The sequence below is a fragment of the Coregonus lavaretus genome, assembly GCF_964263955.1.
Source record: "Coregonus lavaretus genome assembly, chromosome: 9".
NCBI lineage: Eukaryota > Metazoa > Chordata > Actinopteri > Salmoniformes > Salmonidae > Coregonus > Coregonus lavaretus.
In genome coordinates this window covers 11,350,898-11,371,358 of record NC_139996.1, presented here as the reverse complement: position 1 = coordinate 11,371,358, position 20,461 = coordinate 11,350,898, and the positions used below count along the sequence as shown (strand labels likewise).

General features: G+C 45.7%; 1 pseudogene across 1 annotated transcript in view; it reads left to right on the top strand.

Moving 5' to 3' along the window:
• Positions 1-20,461, top strand: part of LOC311134863 (cortactin-binding protein 2-like) — a 98,898-nt pseudogene that overhangs the window by 69,803 nt on the left and 8,634 nt on the right. Inside the window, exons 5-10 of the transcript in view lie at positions 6,141-6,347; positions 6,888-6,984; positions 9,481-9,631; positions 15,369-15,593; positions 15,880-15,898; positions 16,086-16,165. The product of the transcript in view is annotated as a cortactin-binding protein 2-like (transcript). The remainder of the gene's footprint in view (positions 1-6,140; positions 6,348-6,887; positions 6,985-9,480; positions 9,632-15,368; positions 15,594-15,879; positions 15,899-16,085; positions 16,166-20,461) is intronic.

The window sequence follows — 20,461 nt, the reverse complement described above, 5'->3', positions numbered from 1 at the left end:
AGCCCAGTCCGGCCCATCCAAGCTTCCCGCACCAAGTCTGTGGTGCGTCTCGTCAGCCCTGTCCGGCTCGTCCCTGCTCTCCGCACCAAGTCAGTGGTGTGCGTCGCCAGCCCATTCCGGTCCATTCCTGCTCCACGCACCAAGCCAGGGGCGCGTGTCGTCAGTCCGGCTCCGGCCAGCGGGGCTAGACAGGACCAGGAGTACTTTGGGGGGTTGGAGAGGAAGTGGGGATCAGGCCCGGAGCCGGAGCCGCCGCCGAGGAAGAATGCCCACCCAGCCCTCCCCTGTTTTGCTCGTATTTAGGCGCGGTCACAGTCCGCGCCTTTAGGGGGGGGTACTGTCACACCCTGGTTCGGGGACTCATTATGTTGAACCAGGGTGTGTTCATTCTATGTTTTCGGTTTCTCTGGTGGGTGTTCTAGGTGGTTTATTTTCTATGTTTGCCGGTGTGACTCCCAATCAGAGGCAAACGAGTGTCAGCTGTCGGCTGTTTGTCTCTGATTGGGAGCCATATTTAATCTATCTGTTTTCCTTTCGGGTTGTGGGATTTTGTTCGTGTGTGTGCGTGTTGTACCACAGACGTCACGGTTTCGTTGTTTGTTTGTTTTGCTCGTGTGAGCATTTAATAAATTACTATGTTCACTCAACACGCTGCGCTTTGGTCTCCTCCTTCACACGATCGTGACAGTAGAGCCACCTTTTGCAGCAATTACAGCTGCAAGTCTCTTGGGGTGTGTCTGTATAAGCTTGGCACATCTAGTCACTGGGATTTTTGCCCATTCTTCAAGGCAAAACTACTCTAGCTCCTTCAAGTTGGATGGGTTCCGCTGGTGTACAGCAATCTTTAAGTCATACAACAGATTCTCAATTGGATTGAGGTCTGAGCTTTGACTAGGCCATTCCAAGGCATTTAAATGTTTCCCCTTAAACCACTCAAGTGTTGCTTTAGCAGTATGCTTAGGGTCAATGTCCTGCAGGAAGGTGAACCTCCGTCCCAGTCTCAACTCTCTAGAAGACGGAAACAGGTTTCCCTCAAGAATTTCCCTGTATTTAGCACCATCCATCATTCCTTCAATTCTGACCAGTTTCCCAGGCCCTGCCGATGAAAAACATCCCACAGCATGATGCTGCCACCACCATGCTTCACTGTGGGGATGGTGTTCTCAGGGTGATGAGAGGTGTTGGGTTTGTGCCAGACAGCGTTTTCCTTGATGGCCAAAAAGCTCAATTTTAGTCTCGTCTGACCAGAGTACCTTCTTCCATATGTTTGGGGAGTCTCCCATATGCCTTTTGGCGAATACCAAACGTGTTTGCTTATTTTTTTATTTAAGCAATGGCTTTTTTCTGGCCACTCGTCCGTAAAGCCCAGCTCTGTGGACTGTACGGTTTAAAGTGGTCCTATGGACAGATACTCCAATCTCCGCTGTGGAGCTTTGCAGCTACTTCAGGGTTATCTTTGGTATTTTTGTTGCCCCTCTGATTAATGCCCTCCTTGCCTGATCTGTGAGTTTTGGTGGGCGGTCCTCTCTTGGCAGGTTTGTTGTGGTGCCATATTCTTTCAATTTTTTATAATGGATTTAATGGTGCTCCGTGGGATGTTCAATGTTTCGGATATGTTTTTATAACCCAACCCTGATCTGTACTTCTCCACAACTTTGTCCCAGACCTGTTTGGAGAGCTCCTTGGTCTTCATGGTGCCGCTTGCTTGGTGGTGCCCCTTGTTTAGTGGTGTTGCAGACTCTGGGGCCTTTCAGAACAGGTGTATACAGTGGGGGGAAAAAGTATTTAGTCAGCCACCAATTGTCCAAGTTTTCCCACTTAAAAAGATGAGAGAGGCCTGTAATTTTCATCATAGGTACACGTCAACTATGACAGACAAAATGAGGGAAAAAAATCCAGAAAATCACATTGTAGGATTTTTTATTAATTTATTTGCAAATTATGGTGGAAAATAAGTATTTGGTCAATAACAAAAGTTTCTCAATACTTTGTTATATACCCTTTGTTGGCAATGACACAGGTAAAACGTTTTCTGTAAGTCTTCACAAGGTTTTCACACACTGTTGCTGGTATTTTGGCCCATTCCTCCATGCAGATCTCCTCTAGAGCAGTGATGTTTTGGGGCTGTCGCTGGGCAACACGGACTTTCAACTCCCTCCAAAGATTTTCTATGGGGTTGAGATCTGGAGACTGGCTAGGCCACTCCAGGACCTTGAAATGCTTCTTACGAAGCCACTCCTTCGTTGCCCGGGCGGTGTGTTTGGGATCATTGTCATGCTGAAAGACCCAGCCACGTTTCATCTTCAATGCCCTTGCTGATGGAAGGAGGTTTTCACTCAAAATCTCACGATACATGGCCCCATTCATTCTTTCCTTTACACGGATCAGTCGTCCTGGTCCCTTTGCAGAAAAACAGCCCCAAAGCATGATGTTTCCACCCCCATGCTTCACAGTAGGTATGGTGTTCTTTGGATGCAACTCAACATTCTTTGTCCTCCAAACACGACGAGTTGAGTTTTTACCAAAAAGTTCTATTTTGGTTTCATCTGACCATATGACATTCTCCCAATCCTCTTCTGGATCATCCAAATGCATTCTAGCAAACTTCAGACGGGCCTGGACATGTATTTGCTTAAGCAGGGGGACACGTCTGTCACTGCAGGATTTGAGTCCCTGGCGGCGTAGTGTGTTACTGATGGTAGGCTTTGTTACTTTGGTCCCAGCTCTCTACAGGTCATTCACTAGGTCCCCCCGTGTGGTTCTGGGATTTTTGCTCACCGTTCTTGTGATCATTTTGACCCCACGGGGTGAGATCTTGCGTGGAGCCCCAGATCGAGGGAGATTATCAGTGGTCTTGTATGTCTTCCATTTCCTAATAATTGCTCCCACAGTTGATTTCTTCAAACCAAGCTGCTTACCTATTGCAGATTCAGTCTTCCCAGCCTGGTGCAGGTCTACAATTTTGTTTCTGGTGTCTTTTGACAGCTCTTTGGTCTTGGCCATAGTGGAGTTTGGAGTGTGACTGTTTGAGGTTGTGGACAGGTGTCTTTTATACTGATAACAAGTTCAAACAGATGCCATTAATACAGGTAACGAGTGGAGGACAGAGGAGCCTCTTAAAGAAGAATTTACAGGTCTGTGAGAGCCAGAAATCTTGCTTGTTTGTAGGTGACCAAATACTTATTTTCCACCATAATTTGCAAATAAATTCATTAAAAATCCTACAATGTGATCTTCTGGAGAAAAAAAATCTCATTTTGTCTGTCATAGTTGACGTGTACCTATGATGAAAATTACAGGCCTCTCTCATCTTTTTAAGTGGGACAACTTGCACAATTGGTGGCTGACTAAATACTTTTTTCCCCCACTGTATATACTGAGATCATGTGACACTTAGATTGCACACAGGTGGACTTTATTTAACAAATTATGTGACTTTTGAAGGTAATTGGTTGCACCAGATCTTATTTAGGGGCGTCATAGCAAAGGGGGTGAATACATATGCACGCATAATTTTCCCATTATTTAGTTTTTAGAATTTTTTGAAACAAATTATTTTTTTCATTTCACTTCACCAATATGGACTGTTTTGTTTATGCCCATTACATGAAATCCAAATAAAAATCAATTTAAATTACAGGTTGTAATGCAACAAAATAGGAAAAACACCAAGGGGGAACAATACTTTTACAAGGCACTGTATGTTATGATGTACTTACAGTATCATGTGGATGTTTATAGTGCTTTGAATGTTTATGCCATAATATGCTTGCTTCTGTTTATATTGCAACATGGGTTTATTGTCGCAATTGGTTGAAAAAACACATTTCATAACGCATTTCAAGCAATTAAGTAGATGAGTTGCATGATGCAAGTTCTGTTTGTTTTATTTCAATTTTATCTCATTGTGTATGGATAAGAAAAGTGCTTTAGAGAATTTTGACTGAAACTAACTAGGAATGTGCTCGTTTTCTATTCTACTGATTCCACTTATTTCATGAAGGGATATATCAGCATTTTAGGGTAATGTTCACATCAGATCTCTTACAAGTAAAATTAGTCTTAATGTTACAATATATTGGGTAAAATGTCATCATGTCCTAGAATACTCTTTTGCCAAAACACATTTCTATTTAGACTATACTACAACTGCACTATACTAAGTCTTCCTCCACAGCAGTGAGACAGGTTTGACTCTCACCTCAAAAGACCAAACTAAACACCAGATTTAATTTCACCAGCAGTTTCTGTTACTTCAGTATCCCAAAACAGTAACTTAGTCAGACGTCTTGGAAAGCGCAACGGTAATGGCTATCAACCGCTGGTGTCGTTAAAATTATGAAATATATGTCTCTTCCTTTCCTCCCCCTCTCCTTTTCAGTCTCTCTGACAAGGGGGTCTAAAGGTTAAAGGTCTTCAGCTCTCTTTGCTCTCAACTGAACCCTTTTCACCTGCTTGTCCCGAGAAGTGCCAAATAACCCATGGCGTTCCTTTATAGCATTGTAGCTAACAATGGCCTTCACTTTCCCTCCCACCCCAACCATAGAGCAAAGTTTAGCATTTTGCAAAAGATTAGGGGTGTACAATACTATGCTTTTTAGTTGCAAATTGAAGTTATAGTTATAGGCTTTTATACTTTCTTCTTCTCCTTTTACTGACAGAATCACCTTATATTTTCTTCTTCATGTCCTTCTATGCTCACACACATCCTGCCAAGTAACAGTGTTTTTAACATACTAAGTGGTTTGTGCATGGATGAGGTTGGTTTGCTGATTGACATTAAATATCCATGTGAATGGGTGATTGTGTGTGTGGATGAATGGGATGGATGATTGGGCGGTCATCTGGTTGAGATGACACCTGGGTTCCATGACTTGTCCACCTGTCCTCAAAGGCAATTTACTCTGTGTAGCTACTACCTAGGTAATATGAAGCAAAATGAACCAACTCTGGAAACTTTGGAATCCGAATTAGAGGAAACAGCACCACTCTCCGCCCCAGCACGTTTGTTATTGTTTTGTTTTATGGACAAAGAGGAGTTGAGGTGCATCAAGCAGTGTGGTTAAAAAAAACAAAATGCTGTAAATATTATGCTGTTCTATCACACGTGCAATGATGTTAGAGGGAAAAAAATCTAAGGATTCCAGACTTTAATTCACTCCAATATCCAAATATACGGAACAAAAATATAAACGCAACATGTAAAGTGTTGGTCCCATGTTTCATGAGCTGAAATTAAAGATCCCAGAAATGTTCCATACGCACAAAAAGCGTATTTCTCTCAAATTTTGTGCACAAATTTGTTTACATCCATGTTAATGAGCATTTCTCCTTTGCCAAGATAATCCATCCACCTGACAGGTGTGGCATATCAAGAAGCTGATTAAACAGCATGATCCTTACACAGGTGCACCTTGTGCTGAGGACAATAAAAGGTCACTCTAAAATGTGCAGTTTTGTAACACAGCTTTGAGGGATTGGCAACTGGCATGCTGACTGCAGGAATGTCCACTAGAGATGTTGCCAGATAATTTAATATTAATTTCTCTACCATAAGCTGCCTCCTCGTTTTAGAGAATTTGACAGTACGTCCAACCGGCCTCACAAACACAGACCACGGGTAACCACACCAGCCAGGACCTCCACATCTGGCTTCTTCACCTGCGGGATTGTCTGAGACCAGCCACCCGGACAGCTGATGAAACTGAGGAGTATTTCTGTCTGTAATGAAGCCCTTTTGTGGATAAAAACAAATTCTGATTGGCTGGGCCTGGCTCCCCAATGGGTGGGCCTATGCCCTCCCAGAACCACCCTTGGCTGTGCCCCTGCCCAGTCATGTGAAATCCATAGATTAGGGCCTAATGAATTTATTTCAATTTACTGATTTCCTTATATAAACTGTAACTCAGTAAAATCTTTGAAATTGTAGCATGTTGCATTTATATTTTTTGTATTTTTTATATTTTTGTTCAGTATAGATTCATGCATTCATTGTATTTTGAGCTCTTACCAGACTAGTCTTCAGCCAGGACATGTGTTGTGGAACTCAGGTGTCGTAGTATCCATCTCCCTCTTTCCCCTTCTCTCTATTAAAGCTTCTCTGCCATGTTAAACCTTGTGTCCCCTTTAACTCCTGTTAGGCTGGTGTCCCTCCATAGTCCCCTCGCTAAACTGTGGTGGGCCCGTTGCCCTGGACGACGGGCGCCCCCTGCTCCTCCAAGCTGCTTCCCAGGGAAATGTCACTTTATTGTCAATGCCGCTTAACCGAGATCCAACGGATAATTTTAGTCTCCTTGAAGACCACTCAACCTCTGCTCTGTTTTCTGCTGCTCAAAATGGACACTCAGGTACAGTGGGACAGTCATAGAGATCCTGTTAAATTACTACTGTAATTGTGGTGTTGTAGTATTAGTGTTCTATATGGTGCAGTCTATCGAAGATATTCAGAATCCATTCATATTAGTCAATATGGTTATTGTAATTGACATGAAGCACAGAATTACTGTAGATAGACAACATGGGAAATGTGGCCTCAAGGGACAGAGATGCCTGCTCACTCAAGTGTCTCATAGAAAGCCCATGCTGTTCCACTCTTGGGGAATACATGCACACACACACACACACACACACACACAATACCTATTGCAGCCAATATTTGAAGCCTTTCTGTCATGTTTGATAGCGTTCTGACATTCAAGGAGCATTGTTCCATAAACAGTACTGAAGGATAACTGTAAAACCTGCTATCATGGTGTCATTTAAAGGAGAAGACAGAGAAAGCACAGAACTTGGAAATCAATGGTTATTTCTCTCTCTCTCCCCCCCCCCTCCCCTCTCTTTCTCCCTCCCTCACTCGCCCGCCCCCCCTCGCTCTGCTTCTCTCTCAGACTGCGTCAAGCTGCTGCTGATTTCGGGGGTTTCTGCTGTTTCTGCTGAAAAACGATTTACGCCTTTACACTTTGCCTCCGCGCACGGACATCACAGGTTGGTCCACAACACAACTAACCCCTCTCCTTACATCAACCCCTGTCAATCACTGCTATATACTGCAGCCCCTTAACCTTTTATTGCAGTGGGCTAAATCAGGGTCACACAGAGTGATTATTGGTAGTCTTAAACAAATCTACTTTGAAACAAAAGTATACACCTCACACGCATGGTTATGGGCTTAACAAATAGAAGACACCTGTACCATGTCAGATATGGAGTTAACATTTATTCAATTTTGAGTTTGCATCCCAATATTACACTTTATATACATCGCAGAAGAGTGAAATATAACAAAACTGTTTGACATAGAAACACCAGATTTCCGTTGTTGTTAATTAGGAAATTATGAAAGATATTAATAACATTCCACCCATGAGGCCAAACAGGGTGCTTTTGGTCATTAACTGCAGGAAAGGGCTACTGTCTGGTTACAGATAGAGCCACTGTCAGTAACTGTTGGCTCAGTATTTGTCATTCCAATAAACTGACAGATAGTGTGTCTCAGATATTGGATCACATACAACAAACTGTCAAATCCGGCACTAAGAGTGTTACTGTACATGTTTAATATAGTGTCCTCTCCGTGTTTGGCTGGACTTGGCGGCTCCGAGAAGAAGTTGCCCTTAGGCACAGATCTAGGATCATGCCCACCCCTGGTTTAGGGCATAGAATGATAGAGGACTCGTTTTAGCATGGGCAGCGCCATTGAGGACTTGGACCATTTTTTGTTTTGTTGTTTTTAGTCATTTAGCAGACAGTCTTATCCAGAGCGACTTACAGGAGCAATTAGGGTTAAGTGCCTTGCTCAAGGGCACAGACAGATTTTTCACCTAGTCAGCTCGGGGATTAGAACCAGCGACCTTTCAGTTACTGGCACAACGCTCTTAACCACTAAGCTACCTGCCGCCCCTATTTTTAAGTAGTCAACCGGATGGGACTTCCTATGGGTTAAGAAAGGATCACAAGATTCCATCCATGTCATCAGGAGGGATCAGCCAATGAATTATATTTGTGAGCAAACATTCCATAACTGCAGGTGGCAATACCTAGGTACCTGTTCAGACAAACACACTACATGTGGCACTATGCACCCTTTCAGTTTGTCTACCAGTAGAAGAAGAAAATTGAATACATCAAAATGGAGATGGCCTCAATGGCACTACCCCTGCTCTCACAGATGCCATAATGGGACAGATACAATAATACCATGTCTATCTAAGTCTATGGGTTTAAGGGCAGTTGTCAACCTCGCTGGCGCCCCTGTGTGGACACCTACAGAGTGATAAGAAACAGGAGACCCTGGGATGCGTTTTCCTTCATGTGAGCAATGCTGTGCTGGGCACACATTGCCAGCCCAGGGTCAATAGCATGCTCTGTTGAGTGAGGAAATTGAAGGCAGGTAGCTGAAGTAGGCCTTAATCCTGTCCCAGGGCAGAGCATACAGTATATTACCAGGGCTACAGTAATGTACTCTGTGTGTGATGTGACAGTCAGCGTGCCGATCGGCTTTCCCCCTCTATTTGTTTTACTATCCTTCTGGGGACCAAACAATTGATTCCTATTTAAAATCCTATTTTCCCTAGCCCTAGCCCTAAACCTAACCTTAACCCCAATCCCGTAAACCTAACCTTAACCCCTAAACCTAACCGTAACCCCAATCCTCTAAACCTAACCTTAACCCCTAGCCCTAAACCTAACCTTAACCCAAATCCCCTAAACCTAACATTAACCCCAATCCCCTAAACCTAACCTTAACCCTAACCCCTAAACCTAACCTTAACCCCACTCCCCTAATCTTAACCCCTAGCCCTAAACCTAACCTTAACCCAAATCCCCTAAACCTAACCTTAACCCCAATCACCTAAACCTAACCTTAACCCCAATCCTCTAAACCTAACCTTAACCCCTAGCCCTAAACCTAACCTTAACCCAAATCCCCTAAACCTAACATTAACCCCAATCCCCTAAACCTAACCTTAACCCTAACCCCTAAACCTAACCTTAACCCCACTCCCCTAATCTTAACCCCTAGCCCTAAACCTAACCTTAACCCAAATCCCCTAAACCTAACCTTAACCCCAATCACCTAAACCTAACCTTAACCCCAATCCTCTAAACCTAACCTTAACCCCTAGCCCTAAACCTAACCATAACTTCTAATCCTAAATCTAACCCCTGAGCCTAAAATAGCATTTTTCCTTGTGGGGACCGGCGAAATGTCCCCACTTGTCCAAATTGTCCGTGTTTTACTATCCTTGTGAGGACTTCTGGTTCCAACAAGCATAGTAAAACCAAAAACACACACAGACCTTCATTGGCCTGCTTCAACTAAACATCCTCAGAGCAGTACTGTATGTCTGCTCTCACAATACAGAGAGAGGTTGACAGTTTGACAGCACAGAGATGTTACCAAAACCTGTAATTTCACAGAGTTTCACTACCTCTATGTGTGTAACCTGACCTCTTCTCCTGTGTGTGTCCTGTGTCCAGGTGTGTGGAGGCCCTGGTGTCTGGAGGGGTTGATGTGGACCACAGGGCCGTGGGGGGACAGACCCCTCTGTTCATGGCCAGCGGAGCCGGCAGGCTGGACTGTACCAGAGCCTTGCTCAACGCCGGGGCAGACCGCTCACGAGCCACCACCGTAAGTCACCAACTGGCCTATTTTCTCCCATAATGTCCTATACTGGCCCCAGATGTCCTCAACTGTGCCCTGCTGTCCTCTGCAGTCCCCTACAGTTACCCTGTTTTCAGACTGTCCATTATTGTTTCTCTGATGACTCAATCTTTTGTCCCCTAATGTCCTCAACGGTCCATTATTGTCACACTCAGGACTGTTTTTGCACAATCAAGATCACAGAAAGCTACTGGGTTTTCAAGTCTGATAGGCGAGTCGTGTCGTGCTGTCCCTAGAATAAATACCCTTCAAAACACAGTTTCACTTTTTACATTTGCATCACAGGACCTTTACAGCATGTCATAGGACCAGAAACCAACAGATCAGAGCCTTAAAAAATAAAAATAAAGTCTGTGATCATGGTTCAAGGAGTTTCACATACAGTGAGGGAAAAAAGTATTTGATCCCCTGCTGATTTTGTATGTTTGCCCACAGACAAAGACATGATCAGTCTATAATTTTAATGGTAGGTTTATTTGAACAGTGAGAGACAGAATAACATAAAAAAAATCCAGAAAAACGCATGTCAAAAATGTTATAAATTGACTTGCATTTTAATGAGGGAAATAAGTATTTGACCCCTCTGCAAAACATGACTTAGTACTTGGTGGCAAAACCCTTATTGGCAATCACAGAGGTCAGACGTTTCTTGTAGTTGGCCACCAGGTTTGCACACATCTCAGGAGGGATTTTGTTCCACTCCTCTTTGCAGATCTTCTCCAAGTCATTAAGGTTTTGAGGCTGACGTTTGGCAACTCAAACCTTCAGCTCCCTCCACAGATTTTCTATGGGATTAAGGTCTGGAGACTGGCTAGGCCACTCCAGGACCTTAATGTGCTTCTTCTTGAGCCACTCCTTTGTTGCCTTGGCCGTGTGTTTTGGGTCATTGTCATGCTGGAATACCCATCCACGACCAATTTTCAACGCCCTGGCTGAGGGAAGGAGGTTCTCACCCAAGATTTGACGGTACATGGCCCGTCCATCGTCCCTTTGATGCAGTGAAGTTGTCCTGTCCCCTTAGCAGAAAAACACCCCCAAAGCATAATGTTTCCACCTCCATGTTTGACGGTGGGGATGGGGTTCTTGGGGTCATAGGCAGCATTCCTCCTCCTCCAAACACGGCGAGTTGAGTTGATGCCAAAGAGCTTCATTTTGGTCTCATCTAAGCACAACACTTTCACCCAGTTCTCCTCTGAATAATTCAGATGTTCATTGGCAAACTTCAGACGGGCCTGTATATGTGCTTTCTTGAGCAGGGGGACCTTGCGGGCGCTGCAGGATTTCAGTCCTTCACGGCGTAGTGTGTTACAAATTGTTTTCTTGGTGACTATGGTCCCAGCTGCCTTGAGATCATTGACAAGATCCTCCCGTGTAGTTCTGGGCTGATTCCTCACCGTTCTCATGATCATTGCAACTCCACGAGGTGAGATCTTGCATGGAGCCCCAGGCCGAGGGAGATTGACAGTTCTTTTGTGTTTCTTCCATTTGCGGATAATCGCACCAACTGTTGTCACCTTCTCACCAAGCTGCTTGGCGATGGTCTTGTAGCCCATTCCAGCCTTGTGTAGGTCTACAATCTTGTCCCTGACATCCTTGGAGAGCTCTTTGGTCTTGGCCATGGTGGAGAGTTTGGAATCTGATTGATTGATTGCTTCTGTGGACAGGTGTCTTTTATACAGGTAACAAACTGAGATTAGGAGCACTCCCTTTAAGAGTGTGCTCCTAATCTCAGCTCGTTACCTGTATAAAAGATACCTGGGAGCCAGAAATCTTTCTGATTGAGAGGGGGTCAAATACTTATTTCCCTCATTAAAATGCAAATCAATTTATAACATTTTTGACATGCATTTTTCTGGATTTTGTTGTTGTTATTCTGTCTCTCACTGTTCAAATAAACCTACCATTAAAATTATAGACTGATAATTTTTTTGTCAGTGGGCAAACGTACAAAATCAGCAGGGGATCAAATACCTTTTTCCCTCACTGTATAGGTTTCCTGTGTCTCTACAGCAACCATATTTACATTTACGTCATTTAGCAGACGCTCTTATCCAGAGCGACTTACAAATTGGTGCATTCACCTTATAGCCAGTGGGATAAGCACTTTACAATATGTTTTTTTTTTTTTTGGGGGGGGGGGGGGGGGGGGGGGGGGGGGGGGGGGGGGGGGGGGGGGGGGTAGAAGGATTACTTTATCCTATCCCAGGTATTCCTTAAAGAGGTGGGGTTTCAAGTGTCTCCGGAAGGTGGTGAGTGACTCCGCTGTCCTGGCGTCGTGAGGGAGCTTGTTCCACCATTGAGGTGCCAGAGCAGCGAACAGTTTTGACTGGGCTGAGCGGGAACTGTGCTTCCGCAGAGGTAGGGTGGCCAGCAGGCCAGAGGTGGATGAACGCAATGCCCTTTTTTGGGTGTAGGGACTGATCAGATCCTGAAGGTACGGAGGTGCCGTTCCCCTCACAGCTCTGTAGGCAAGCACCATGGTCTTGTAGCAGATGCGAGCTTCAACTGGAAGCCACTGGAGTGTGCGGAGGAGCGGGGTGACGTGAGTGAACTTGGGAAGGTTGAACACCAGACGGGCTGCGGCATTCTGGATGAGTTGTAGGGGTTTAATGGCACAGGCAGGGAGCCAAGCCAACAGCGAGTTGCAGTAATCCAGACGGGAGATGACAAGTGCCTGGATTAGGACCTGTGCCGCTTCCTGTGTAAGGCAGGGTCGTACTCTCCGAATGTTGTAGAGCATGAACCTACAGGATCGGGTCACCGCCTTGATGTTAGCGGAGAACGACAGGGTGTTGTCCAGGGTCACGGCAAGGACACAACGGTGTTGTCAACCGTGATGGCGAGATCGTGGAACGGGCAGTCCTTCCCAGGGAGGAAGAGTAGCTCCGTCTTGCCGAGGTTCAGCTTGAGGTGGTGAGCCGTCATCCACACTGATATATCTGCCAGACATGCAGAGATGCGATTCTTCACCTGATTATCAGAAGGGGGAAAGGAGAAGATTAGTTGTGTGTCGTCTGCGTAGCAATGATAGGAGAGGCCATGTGAGGATATGACAGAGCCAAGTGACTTGGTGTATAGCGAGAATAGGAGAGGGCCTCGAACTGAGCCCTGGGGGACACCAGTGGTGAGAGCACGTGGTGCGGAGACAGATTCTCGCCACGCCACTTGGTAGGAGCGACCGGTCAGGTAGGACACAATCCAAGAGTGAGCCGCGCCGGAGATGCCCAACTCGGAGAGGGTGGAGAGGAGGATCTGATGGTTCACAGTATCAAAGGCAGCAGACAGGTCTAGAAGGACAAGAGCAGAGAAGAGAGAGTTAGCTTTAGCAGTGCGGAGAGCCTCCGTGACACAGAGAAGAGCAGTCTCAGTTGAATGACCAGTCTTGAAACCTGACTGGTTTGGCTCAAGAAGGTCATTCTGAGAGAGATAGCAAGAGAGTTGGCTAAAGACGCCACGCTCAAGAGTTTTGGAGAGAAAAGAAAGAAGGGATACTGGTCTGTAGTTGTTGACATCAGAGGGATCGAGTGTTGGTTTTTTGAGAAGGGGTGGGGATTCAGCAGGGAGGAGAAGGTGGCAAAGAGCTTCCTAGGGTTAGAGGCAGATGCTTGGAATTTAGAGTGGTAGAAAGTGGCTTTATCAGCAGAAACAGATGAAGAAAATGTAGAGAGGAGGGATTGAAAAGATGGCAGGTCCGCAGGGAGTCTAGTTTTCCTCCATTTCCGCTCGGCTGCCCGGAGCCCTGTTCTGTGAGCTCGCAATGAGTCGTCAAGCCACGGAGCAGGATGGGGAGGACCGAGCCGGCCGGGAGGATAGCGGACATAAAGAGTCAAAGGATGCAGAAAGGGAGGAGAGGAGGGTTGAGGAGGCAGAATCAGGAGATTGGAGGGAGAAGGATTGAGCAGAGTGAAGAGATGATAGGATGAAAGAGGAGAGAGTAGCGGGAGAGAGAGAGCGAAGGTTGCGACGGCACATTACCATCTGAGTAGGGGCAGAGTGAGTAGTGTTGGAGGAGAGCGAGCGAGAAAAGGATACAAAGTAGTGGTCGGAGACATGGAGGGGAGTTGCAGTGAGATTAGTAGAAGAACAGCATCTAGTAAAGATGAGGTCAAGCGTATTGCCTGCCTTGTGAGTAGGGGGGGACAGTGAGAGGGTGAGGTCAAAAGAGGAGAGGAGTGGAAAGAAGGAGGCAGAGAGAAATGAGTCAAAGGTAGACGTAGGGAGGTTGAAGTCACCCAGAACTGTGAGGGGTGAGCCATCCTCAGGAAAGGAACTTATCAAGGCGTCAAGCTCATTGATGAACTCTCCAAGGGAACCTGGAGGGCGATAAATGACAAGGATGTTAAGCTTGAATGGGCTAGTGACTGTGACAGCATGGAATTCAAATGAGGAGATAGACAGATGGGTCAGGGGAAAAAGAGAGAATGTCCACTTGGGAGAGATGAGGATTCCTGTGCCACCACCCCGCTGACCAGATGCTCTCGGGGTATGCGGGAACACATGGTCAGACGAGGAGAGAGCAGTAGAAGTAGCAGTGTTTTCTGTGGTAATCCATGTTTCCGTCAGCGCCAAGAAGTCGAGGGACTGGAGGGTAGCATAGGCTGAGATGAACTCTGCCTTGTTGGCCGCAGAACGGCAGTTCCAGAGGCTGCCGGAGACCTGGAACTCCACGTGGGTCATGCGTGCAGGGACCACCAGGTTAGAGAGACAGCAGCCACGCGGTGTGAGGCGTTTGTATAGCCTGTGCGGAGAGGAGAGAACAGGGATAGACAGAGGCATAGTTGACAGGCTACAGAAAATGGCTACAATAATGCAAAGGAGATCGGAATGAAATGAACTAAACATCTGGGAAAGCGAGAGAGCGGGGCCTCCCTCACTTACGTTTCACTGAAACACCCAAATATAACTCTCCCAACTTCCACCTCAGAAACTATAATTGTTGTAAACTACAGCGGTTCAATGTTTTCTAGGAATAGACTAACTTAGTTTATTCAGCTAGCTAACTTGGTACAGTATTCTTCCGTGAAAACCGTCCAGGGCACCTAGTCATATGACGCCACAGCCAACTAGCATGCCGGACTCCAACAACACGGTTTAGCACCAATACTCGGCCACAACAAACCACCAGTGTGTCAACACGCCAAGCAGATCATTCGTGTCCGTGTCTAACTTTGTGGGTTAGTCCCGACAGCTTGAGCGAGTCCGTCGTCAACTTATTTAGCCAGTTAGTTAGCTAGAATAGTTAGCATACTTGCTAGCCATTGCTATCTGCCAACGAAGAAACCCCTCCTCCCACGGCACGAACACACAGAGAGAGCCAAGCTAACGTTAACTAGTCACCCATGTCCCGAATTCCCTTGAACGACATATATGGGATATGACTAATTGTTCTTGCCAATGATTTATAAATGTGTTTTATTTATTTATATTTTTAGACAGTTCTGTTGTAGTTTGCTTGGTGACTCCCCTCTGTGAATAGCCACCACGTTGTTGTCTCCTGGACACTACCTACGTACACAGCTTCACTGGGCTATTTCTGTCATATCACATTTGTAGAAATCATATTGACTAATATTTCACAGAAAGCCTTGCCAATTTTGTGTGAACAGTTTCGAGTGTGTGTAAGTGGATCATTTCTTTGTGTGTGTGTGTGTATGTGTGTGTGTGTGAGCGTGTCCCAACGCTAACATGTGTGTGTGATCCACAGGACAGCTGCACGGCTCTCCGTGCGGGGTCATCTCGGGACATGTGGACACTTTGCAACTCCTCATCTGCCACCCTGCCCCTGACTACACACACACCATGACCCTAACCCTGACCGCAACCATAGCCCTGGTCCTGCCACGGTCCCGGTACTGTCCAGCACCTTGCTCAACCAGGCCAACTGTGATGGCTGGACGCTGCACACATCGCTGCTGCCAGGGGCTTCAAGGTACTGGGACACTGATCATGTACTGTTGTCTCAGACATATGGAGGTTTACTGGATAACGTACTGTATTATGCATTATAGACTCACAGACACACTATTGGAAATTGCCCAACTTTTTGGATCAGGAACTTCTCTCTGTATGGTTTAATAAGCTTATTTGACTGGGAACCACAACCACGCAATCACAGATATGTACACACACATGCACCAACATACACATACATACACGCACACACACAGCATGGAGTAGCCACACACTGTTTAAGAGAAAAATGACCTCTCTTGCAGAACTGCCTGGAGGTGTTGTGTAGCTACAGCGACCAGGACCTACGACGACTGTAAAGACCTACTGGAGAACCTACGTTAGTACATGGACCTGTGTGTGTGCGTCTGTGCGTGTGTGTGAGATTATAGGCATGAGTGTTTGTGTCTGAAACTGGTGAGTGTAATTTTCTCTCTTCCCCTCTTCCCCTCTCTCCCCCTCCCTCTCTCAGACTCCTACAGAGTGTTAATGTGTGTCCAGTCCAGAGGCTCAGGCCAGCCCATGTGTCTAGTGGAGGTGTTTGACGATAGTGTGTGTGTGTGAGTGTGCTGGGGTGTGTGTGTGTCCAGCGGGATACGCACTGGGCCGACCTGAACCATGCCCTGAGCTAAGCCTTGACCTCTCACCTCCAGCTGCTCTGTGGTGACACCAATACACACACACACACCAACACACACACACCTGGGACTGACCCCTGCTAATATGGCCTCCGTCCTCAAATGTAAGGAGCTGTAATGATTGTAGTTGACTTTATTCACTTCTTATTCTATTATCCTATTATAAATACCAATATGACTTTAACACTTTGGCATGGCCTCAGCTATTGATGTTGATGTTTACCACAGTGTAGCTTAGCCCGCTGTCTCTAAAGGATATCCCAACTAGCCCGCTATCTCTAAAGAATATCCCGACTAGCCCGCTATCCCTAAAGAATATCCCGACTAGCCCGCTATCTCTAAAGGATATCCCAAACAGAGAGAATGCACGTTGGTCCCTGTCGCAGGCAGTGAGCAGGGCCTTGTCTGTTATTTTAGACGTATCCCCCAACCAGATTCAAGTTTACCGAGGTGTTGCGGTCTATTTTGAGCTGCAACGCAACACGGTCCAAACAGCTGCTGTCCCTGACCGCCTCCTGAACACCTCCTGATTCAAGTTTGAATTTCCCCTTGTCAGCATGAGGGAATGGATGGCACCCAACGAGAGACCAAGCACCCAACGACTCCCTGCTGAACTGAATCGCTTATATACATTTGAATCTCTCTTATTCTCTCTGATGAATCGCTCTTACAGTATAAGTTGATTCCAGGGGAATCACTACGGGAAGAATGGGTCTTAAGAAAAATAGTTTTCATATCTCTCAATGTTACTAACTATTTAATTGGACATTTAGGAGTAAATAGTAGATGAATAGCAGGCTGTAAAATAAAAAAAACTTTTTTTTGTTAAGAAGAGTATCTTATGAATGACTGTCAACAAAGTTTAATTTAGTTGTATTCACATTCACAGTTAAAAGCTGAATTGCAGTGACTGTTGGATGAATCGTTTTGGAATGAATTGACTCCTTGATAACTGATTATTGATATCAGGGCTCTTCCAGGCACCTGGCATTGCAGCTGGTGTAGCAAAGGTCATACACACAGACACACACACACTCACACAACGCAAGCATGCACATACATGCACACACACACACACTCTCTCTATCACTCTCTCTATTTCTGTATCACACCCTTACACAGGGCAGCTCTGTTGTATGGCACTCGTCCCTGGGTCCTGTCCAAAGGTGTGACTGGGCCAAGCTGGAGAGGGCTGGGACACGAGCCTAATTGAGCTTGGCACAATCACAATACACCACACTCACACTGAGAGGCTGCCCAAAATAAACAGACACACACACACACACACACACACACGTTGACCTCTATTCAATCCACATCGTGGAAGTTCAGCATTACAGTGTGATTGAAATGTAAAGGCAATGTTCCTGCTTTAGCAGAGACTGCATTCAGGGTAAATGCTGCGTATGTCGGCTCAATCGGAAATGACCATTACATTTCTATTGCGGAATCCGTAACGCTTGATTGAATAGAGCCCTTTATCTCTCAATGATTGAGTCGATTAGAATATAATACATTATATTCCTCCAAGGAGGCAATTTTCCGCTCACATTGTTTGGACAAACTCCAGAATGTGTCCTGTCTAGGAATGACTAATCTAATCTGTGTCCTGTCTATGAATGACTAATCTAATCTGTGTCCTGTCTATGAATCAAATCAAATCAAATCAAATTTTATTGGCCACATGCGCCGAATACAACAGGTGCAGACATTACAGTGAAATGCTTACTTACAGCCCTTAACCAACAGTGCATTTATTTTTAATAAAAAAGTTGAATAAAACAACAAAAAAGTGTTGAGAAAAAAAGAGCAGAAGTAAAATAAAATAACAGTAGGGAGGCTATATATACAGGGGGGTACCGGTGCAGAGTCAATGTGCGGGGGCACCGGCTAGTTGAGGTAGTTGAAGTGCAGTAATGACTAATCTAATCTGTGTCCTGTCTATGAATGACTAATCTAATCTGTGTCCTGTCTATGAATTACTAATCTCGGCACCCAGAACCAAATCAACTATTCCAATTTGAACATTTTAATGTTAATGCTGTCACAAGAGACTGGTGAATGATTGGCTCGTTACATAGAGTCTGAACCGACGGAGTGAAATCTAGTCTAGCCAGGGGAAAATCATCCAGTCTGTCTGAGCTCAGACAACGGAGAGGAGGAGTGGTCTGTCCTCAGTTTAACACGTCAAGGGGAAACCATCTGTGGGAATTCTGCCGGAGCAACCGCTTTATCAAAACACAAGGACAAGAGAGTGAGGGAGGGAGGGAGTTTGGCATATTTAGAGAAATGTGTCTGGTTTCTGTGTCAGTGAAGATCAGCACCCCCGATGGGTTTTGGGTTTGTCCTCCTGTAGCTCAGTTGGTAGAGCATGGCGCTTGCAACGCCAGGGTTGTGGGTTCAATTCCCACGGGGGGCCACTAACTGTAAGTCGCTCTGGATAAGAGCGTCTGCTAAATGACTAAAATGTAAATGTCTTTGTTGACACCTCTAAGGGAGTGGATGTGTGGGTGGGTGCACCCAGTGTGTGTGCTTACAGAACCTTTAAAGTATTAACTGTGGAAATGTGTAAAGTTGTCTAGACACAGTATGTTGTGGAGGTTTTAGTTTTTGTGCTGTATTTATTGTCGGTATGCAAATGTATGCGTGCTTGAGTATAGCATGTATTGTGTGTTTTTATACAGTGTGGTGCTGTTGTTAACGTGTCTCTTGTTGTGTCGTTGTATGTGACACAGTGTGGTTGCCAGGTCAGGAGCCGTCTCTCAGCTAGTACATCACCATCAGACTCAAAGGTACCAATCTGGCAACCCTGATCATCTTGGAATACAACTCCTCTCCTCTACTTTACTCTTCTCTCGTGTGTGTGTGTGTACATACATTTACGTTTACATTTTAGTCATTTAGCAGACGCTCTTATCCAGAGCGACTTACATGAGCAATTAGGGTTAAGTGCCTTGCTTAAGGGCACATCGACAGATTTTTCACCTAGTCGGCTCGGGGATTAGAACCAGCGACCTTTCGGTTACTGGCACAACGCTCTTACCCACTAAGCTACCTGCCGCCCCACGACTCAGGGGTCTCTATTGATCCCCTATCCACCCACTGCCAGTGTTGGAGCGTTGCCAGGGAAGCTTTCACATACAGTGAGGGAAAAAGGTTTTTGATCCCCTGATGATTTTGTACGTTTGCCCACTGACAAAGACATGATCAGTCTATAATTTTAATGGTAGGTTTATTTGAACAGTGAGAGACAGAATAACAACAAAAATGTTATAAATTGATTTGCATTTTAATGAGGGAAATAAGTATTTGACCTCTCTGCAAAACATGACTTAGTACTTGGTGGCAAAACCCATGTTGGCAATCACAGAGGTCAGACGTTTCTTGTAGTTGGCCACCAGGTTTGCACACATCTCAGGAGGGATTTTGTTCCACTCCTCTTTGCAGATCTTCTCCAAGTCATTAAGGTTTCGAGGCTGACGTTTGGCAACTCGAACCTTCAGCTCCCTCCACAGATTTTCTATGGGATTAAGGTCTGGAGACTGGCTAGGCCACTCCAGGACCTTAATGTGCTTCTTCTTGAGCCACTCCTTTGTTGCCTTGGCCGTGTGTTTTGGGTCATTGTCATGCTGGAATACCCATCCACGACCCATTTTCAATGCCCTGGCTGAGGGAAGGTTTTCACCCAAGATTTGACGGTACATGGCCCCGTCCATCGTCCCTTTGATGCGGTGAAGTTGTCCTGTCCCCTTAGCAGAAAAACACCCCCAAAGCATAATGTTTCCACCTCCATGTTTGACGGTGGGGATGGGGTTCTTGGGGTCATAGGCAGCATTCCTCCTCCTCCAAACACGGCGAGTTGAGTTGATGCCAAAGAGCTCCATTTTGGTCTTATCTGACCACAACACTTTCACCCAGTTCTCCTCTGAATCATTCAGATGTTCATTGGCAAACTTCAGACGGGCCTGTATATGTGCTTTCTTGAGCAGGGGGACCTTGTGGGCGCTGCAGGATTTCAGTCCTTCACGGCATGGTGTGTTACAAATTGATTTCTTGGTGACTACGGTCCCAGCTGCCTTGAGATCATTGACAAGATCCTCCCGTGTAGTTCTGGGCTGATTCCTCACCGTTCTCATGATCATTGCAACTCCACGAGGTGAGATCTTGCATGGAGCCCCAGGCCGAGGGAGATTGACAGTTCTTTTGTGTT